A 7,303-nucleotide genomic window follows, 5' to 3' on the forward strand; every position below is an offset into this window, starting at 1 on the left:
ACACACACAATGATACACACATTCACACCGACACACATGATCACATACCCACACACATCATTCACCCACACCCGTGCACACATACCCTCCCACACCGCCTCATACATGCACGCGCGCACCCTCGCACACTGCCTCCTACATCCATGCGTGCACCCTCACACACCGCCCCATACACGCACCCTCCCACACCGCCTCATACCCGCACACGCACCTTCCCACACCGCCTCATGCACACGCGCACCCTTGCACACCACCTCATACACGCATGCGCACCCTCCCACACCGCCTCATACATGCTCGTGCACTCTCCCACACCGCCTCATACACGCACGTGCACCCTCGCACACCGCCCCATACATGCACACGTGCACCCTCCGACACCGCCTCATACATGCATGCGTGCATTTACAGACACACTTGTGCATTCTCACAGCGTGGCACGCAGTCATGCTGACACACCCCCATGGGCCCATCACACACACTCCATTGACAGTTGTGCACACACACTCTCACGCAGCAGCACTGTGCACTCCCACACCCCCAGGCAAGGGGCCTTCCAGACCCGCTCCAGCCCCTAGGGACGAGGCCAGCATTCCCAGGGAAGCAAACTCAGGGGCCCTTTGCCTTTCTCTTCCCCGAGCCCCTCTGCTCTTCTCTCAAGCCTCAGAACCAGGCACAGGGGCAGACACGGTGCTCCCAGCTGGAGGGCAGCCAGGCAGTGCAGACGTGGAGCCTGTCTTATCACCAGCTTCAGCTGAGGCCTCCTGCTTGTCCAGTGTCCTCAGAGCCCGGGAGGGAGAGAGTGGGAAGGTCTCATGTCCCACAGCTGGGCTTGGGAGGCAGAATCCCTCTGTGTCCTGAGCTTTAGGTTCCCCCGAGGTGACACAGAGCTTGGGCTGCCCGGGGCTGGATGCTGTTCCTCCCACTCAGGGCCCCGGCATTTCCCCAGGAGCTCGACTACACCACTGTGATGGCAGCTGGGGGCACCGGACGGCTGAGCAGCTTCAATTAGCTGAGTTCTCCCTACGGTCAGCCCCCCAGGAAGCTCACTGGCCCGGCCACCTCAGGAGCTGCACTTGTCACCTGCAGATGGAGGCTCAGGGAAGAATTTGCCCCCTGGGCCTGCAGTGCCTGTGCGCACCGGCATGACCTCTTTCCTCACACTTCACTCTCGGGGCCTAAGGTCGCACCACTGAGGGTCTGTTTATTATTATTTCAAAAGTTCTCTCCAACAATTCCACCTCACTGGGGGGAGCTGTTATTTAAACTCTTGAGATGTATTTACTTTTGGCCCAAGGTCAGGTGATGATGGTTTTCCATGGAAGTGAGCGCCAGGCCCATCTGTTTAGACAAGTGTCTATGGCGGGTGGGGCCATGGGGCTGGTCCGGTACATTCAGTCCAAACCGCCAGGGAGCGGACGGCCCAGGAAAATATCCGTAAACCCCGAGAGACGCTTATTGTTCTCTCACATAAAAAAATATGGAGGCAGGGATGCCCAGCCTGGTGTGCCATTTAGTGACGTTGGGGGCGGGCTTCTGGTACTTTGCTGTGCTCCAAACCTAGATCATGACTAAGATGTCACCCTAAGGCCTGAAATGGCTCTGGGACTCCAGCCATTGAAAATGACACTGGCTGCTCCGACACCCCCAGCCCCCCTCCATCTCCCTGCTTCCTCCCACGCTAGCTCTCACGCTGTTATTTATTTATTTATTTATTTATTTTTGAGATGGAGTCTCACTCTGTTGCCCAGGAGTGCAGTGGCACAATCTTGGTTCACTGCAACCTCTGCCTCCCAGGTTCAAGCAATTCTCCTGCCTCAGCCTCCCGACCAGCTGGGATTACAGGTGGGCGCCACCACACTCGGCTATTTTTTCATGTTTTTAGTAGAGATGGGGTTTCACCATGTTAGCCAGGCTGGTCTCAAACTTCTGGCCTCATGCAATCCTCCTGCCTCAGTAGTAGTAGTTGGGATTACAGGTGTGAGCCACCATGCCCAGCTGCAGGTGCAGAAGCTGGGGGCCTCAGAGGCTGTGGACTCCTGGCTGGTGAGGAGGGGCATGGGCCAGGAGAACTGACTCTTCAGTGGGACTGAGATGGCTGGAGCGTGACCCTTTCCTGAGGGCAAACAGAGAGGGCCTTGGAGGCCGGCGCTCAGGACAGGCCCCTGCTGGCCTGGCAGCCTGAGCCTCCACACTCTTCCAGGGCGTCTCGAGTTCGCCCACAGAGCTGTTGTTTCAGGATAAAAAATGCCCTTGTATTCCACGTTCCAGTTCAGAGGCCCGTCTGTTCCCAAGAGGGGAGGCGTCAGCGGCATGAGTCCCACCGGAAGCCGGGTTGCCGGGTCCCTGTCCCTGCAGACGACGCATTCCGGGGCCCCCTTGGGAAGCTGCCTGGCTCTCCCAGGCCTGGCTGCCTTTGCACGAGGGCTCCGAGGCCTGCTCATCCTACGTGACTGCCCGAGTGTGCACACGCCTGGCCGTGTGTGGGCGTGTGTCTGGGGGCCCGAGCGCAGGAGCAAGGCCTGTGTGGACCTGTTGTCTGAAACAAGCCAGTAGACAGCTGCGTCAACTCAGGCAAGCTGAATAGGGCTGCTTTTTCAGCCTGACAACCCCAGGGGCTGAACAGGAGCTGGGGGAGGAGCAAGGGGCCATTCCCCTGCCCGCAGCACAGCACACGACCCCGCCTTGGAACCTGGGGCCCGGGGTGAATTGAGGGTCCTGGAGCAAGAGGAGCTGCTCCGCAGGACAGCCTGTCCCGCCGCCCCTCAGCCACCAGATTCGGGGCTGCTGGACTTGTTCTCAAACCTGCGGAGTGAGTGACAGCTGCTGAGACTGAGGTCTCAAGCATGTGCAGGTGAATCAGCATGGACCACGGCGAGCCCGCCTTCATCTTCCTCCTGGGAGGACTCGTTCCTTAGAAGCGAACAGGGCCTCCTCACCAGGGAAATAAAAACCAAGCAAGGGGAAAGCATGGAATGTGTGGGGCTTCCTGGGAGCCTTCTTCTGAGGCTGAAAGTGGCTCCCTGCCTGAGCTGGTCCATGCAGGAATCACAGGGAGATGGTGGCTGGGCCTGTCAGGACCTTTCAGCCCACCTGGTGGACGGGGGTCCATGAGGGTGGTGGGGGTGCAGGCGGGGTACACTTGGTGATGCAGACACAGGCCCCTTCAGTCAGCTATTGTCATGCTAGTGCTGTGTAACACACACTCCTGATGGAAACACTGAAATAAATGCCTGTGGTTCCTGCTCACCAGCTACAGCTGCTGCATGCGCCCAGCTCAGCTCCCAGCTCAGCTTCGGGCTGCAGGTGGGCTACAGCTCCGCTCCTCGTCCTCATCTCCATTGGCCCATGGGCTGGCCAGGACACACAGCCACAGTGACACAGAGCACCAGGGGCCGACCTGGCTGCACCCACACACCCCAGCACTGCTTGTACCAAGTCCACCGACACCCACAGGCCCTAGCAAGTCACATAGCAAAGCACAAGGCCCAGGGCTCCAGAAGCCTCCCTGAGGCTACAGCACACCCCACCTGCCCCTGAGGCTGAGGGGCAAGGCCAAGGAGAGGAGCTGCCTCTGAGTGGGCCCTCCATGCTGACCAATGAGTCAGAAAGGAGGACCGTGCGCCTTGCCAGTGGGAAGATGCCACGCTCTGCCTTCCCGCTGCTCTGTACCTCAGTGTCCCTCCAGCTAACTCAGGAGACACATCCTGGCTTTCCCTCCACCTGTTTGGAAAGGGAGCTCGCTGGGCCAGCCAGGAAAATGCAGTGGGAGTTGATTCTGCGCAGCCCCTTCCTGGGGGCGCCCCGGGAAGCAGTGCTGTGCCAGCACCGACCGGTTCTAGACTCAGCCTGGCTTCTGCATCCACTCAAGGAAGATGGGTTTATGTTGGCAGAGAGGGCCTCTCCCTAGGTCCCCTTACCTGGCTCTGTTTTGGGGGATCCCTCACCTGGCCCAGCTTTGGATGCAGAGTCCTTGATGAGGTGGGTTGTTTGAGTGGTAGACCTGGGGATTTGACCCAAACTTCCTAATCCGCCAGAGCCCTTGTTGACTCAGCAGCCTCCACCCCCAGGCTTCTCTGTGCAGACGGAGCCCGGCCCCGCCTGGAGACCTCAGGACAGTGTGGCCTCGGGCCGGCCCTGCAGGAGTGCCGGGTGGGTGTTTTGTGTGTCCCCATCTCTGCCTGTATCAACCCTAAAACATACGTGTACTTGGCCCCTGTTCTCCTCACTTCCTGCAACACTATTGTGCGGACGCCGTTTAGGGGCTGCTGACGGTAACGCACGTGGCCGTGGCTGTCCCTGAGCTGCTCTGGGACTTCCTGGGTCAGTCAGTGTGGGAGCTGACCAAACTCTGAGGAGCTTAGTGTCTTACTAATTTTGCCATTGACCCCGTTGTGGACCCTATCCTTTCCCCAAACAGGAGAGAATTTTGCCTGGAGAATTCTGAAGCTCCCCTCGAGGTTTCTGTCAGCCCCCTTTTGACCCCGAAGCTGCCCAAGGACACGAGCGTGGAGACACGTGTCTGATGTTCCGCAGGGACTGCTGCATGCTGGAGTCTGATGTGGCGGGACAGGTCCGGCGTATGCTTGGCGCCACAGTGTCCTTTCTCAGCCACTCGGCACTGGCAGGCAGGGTGTTTGGAACCGCACTGCAGATGGGTGTCAATGATAAGGTGAGGCTCCTATCACGGGCAGCGATTATTCAGCAGGGGACCCGTGGCTGCTCCACCTTGTGTTGGAAAAGCTCTCATGGCCTCGTTTCTTCCTCTGGAACTGATGCAGGACAGTGAGCCCCAAAGCAGAGGCTTAGCCCAGGAAGGTTCTTGGGTTCACTAGAAAGGAATTCCAGAGCGAGCGGGAGGTGGAAGGAAACAGCTTCACTGAGGTGGCCATGTCACAGCTCCGTGACTGTGCCTTCAGAGCAGAGCCCCTCCCCCCGCCCCACAGCGTGGGGGGCAGCTGTTCAGGGACAGACCTGCAGTCACATTTATACTCGTTTTTAACCACATGAAAATTAAGGGGTGAGTTATTCAGAAATTTCTAGAAAAATGGAGGCAACTTCTAGGTCATTGCCATGGAAAGGGGTGGTAACTTCTGGGTGTGGCCATGGCCCTGGCGGGCGTGTCTTATGGAGAGGTGCTCCCGACTCCTTCCTGTTTCAACAGTCCTCAATCTGGTCCGGAAAAAGCACGGAGAAGACTCCGCAGGTGAATGTGCAAATCTGGGGTGCAGCAGAACTCGTAGCGGGATACAGGCTGAACTATGTCCTGCATAAATGATATGTCGAAGCCTTAACCCTCAGAACGTGACCTTATTTGGATAAGGCCTTTAAAGAGATGAGCTAAAAGGAGGCTTGAGGTTGGGCCCTAACTCAGCATGGCTGGTGTCCTTATAAAGAGAGGACAGGTGGACAGAGACAGGCACAGAGGGGCGCCCATGAGGACGCAGGGAGAAGAGGGTCACCTGAAAGCCAAGGAGAGGGGCTCAGAGGAACCTGCCCTGCCACGCCTTGACCCTGCACTTCAGCCTCCAGAACAAGAGAAGCTCCAGAAGAAGAGAAGCTCCAGAAGAAGAGAAGCTCCAGAACAAGAGAAGCTCCGGAACAAGAGAAGCTCCGCGTCCGCTGCTGGAGCCTCTGTCTGGGGTCCTTTGTGGTGGCCACCCCGGTGAACTCACACGGGACACTCAGAAGTTTCCCCAGTGTCTCTTCTGGAACTTCCTGGTGGTTTGAAGAAGGCACTCCGTTTCTGATGGACACTGGCCGCATATTTCTGTGTTTAGAACTTTTCCCATGCATATTTGAACAAGTATTTTAGGAAGATAAATATTAGCATGTTTTGCTGCTGTTGAGAGGGCCTGTGGGGTCTGTTTGGAAAATATGTGATGGTTCTGACCACAGAGCCCAGGGCATCACCGGCCACACCGTCGGCCCCGGGAGGGGTCAGCAGAGCCCCAGGCATCACCGGCCACACTGTCAACCCCGGGAGGGGTCCGCAGAGCCCCAGGCATCACCAGCCACACTGTCACCCCCGGGAGGGGTCAGCAGAGCCCCAGGCATCACCGGCCACACCGTCGCCCACGAGAGGGATCAGCAGAGCCCCGGTGGTCCAAACAGGCAGAGCCTCTGTGTCCGGGGTGGCTGGGGGTCCTCAGGATGCCTGCCCGGCTTGGGTGTGTCTGTTGCTTAGCTTGTTTGGGGGCAGAATTAACCCAGTGCCTTCGCTAATTCTATTTGTTTTTGTTTGGGAGTTGGTGATTGGTGCAAACATCAAGGACACATGTTCTGGGGACCTTATGTGCCAAGGGGCAGACAGAGGGCTTGTGTGCTCGGTGGGGGTCACGACCTTGTCACTGAGCTTCCCTGACCCTGGGGGCCCAGGGTGGCCGCCTGCTTCCCCCGTGGGCTGCTGAGTGAAATGGGGGTTCCCGAGGAGCAGTGACAGGGAGGTCCAGCCGGGTCGCTGGGCCGTGTGGTGAGAGCCTGCAGGTGGCACTGGACACGCCTGGGTCAACCCTGCCATTGTGGGGCTCCTGCTACCCAGCTGCTGACAGAGCCACTGCTTTCCCCGGGTATAGCTCACGTGGAGGGTGGAATCCCACGTGTGGGTCCAGTGCTCACATGTCCTGACCTCAGGAGCACACGATGGTCTTGGGCCCCGCAGCATCCAAGAGACACCTGGATAGGGGCCAGGAGGTGCATGGCACGGGCTCCCTGGGAGGCACTTGCTTTTCATTATTTACTAATGAAAACTAAGAGCGGCCAGGAGGGACCTGGAGCTCCCACCACAGTGGACTTCATGGCATTCTCTGCAGCATCACGTGGCCTGGGGTGGGGAGCCCAGCTAACTCCCTGCCCTGCTCGGCCCTGGGCTTGCAGCCACAGCGCCCCTCTGATCTCGGCCTTCGGCTGCGCATGGCTCTCCCTCGTTTGTCTGTGTCTCTCTTCTCATGGGGACACCAGTCACATCGGGTCAGGGTTTATCCTATTCTAGTGTAAGCTCATCTTAATTTAACTATTTCCATCTGCAAAGACCCGATTTTCAAGTAAGGTCACGTTCACTGGTGCCAGGGTCACGGCATCCACATATTTTTTTGGGGGGACACAGGGGACCTGTAACAGATGGCAAGGCAGCCCCTCCCTTTAGGAGCAGGACTTGGCCGAAATGCAAGGGTGGGCCATGAGGATGTGGACACACTGCCCCAACCAGTGACCATGGGGGTTTGTGGGAGCCGTTTCTCACCAGCAGGTCCTGGAACGTAAATGCAGGCTGTCTGGGAGGTTGCCAGGACTGCCCCCACTGCAT

This window comes from Pongo pygmaeus, chromosome 22 (genome assembly GCF_028885625.2).
Source record: "Pongo pygmaeus isolate AG05252 chromosome 22, NHGRI_mPonPyg2-v2.0_pri, whole genome shotgun sequence".
Lineage (NCBI taxonomy): Eukaryota > Metazoa > Chordata > Mammalia > Primates > Hominidae > Pongo > Pongo pygmaeus.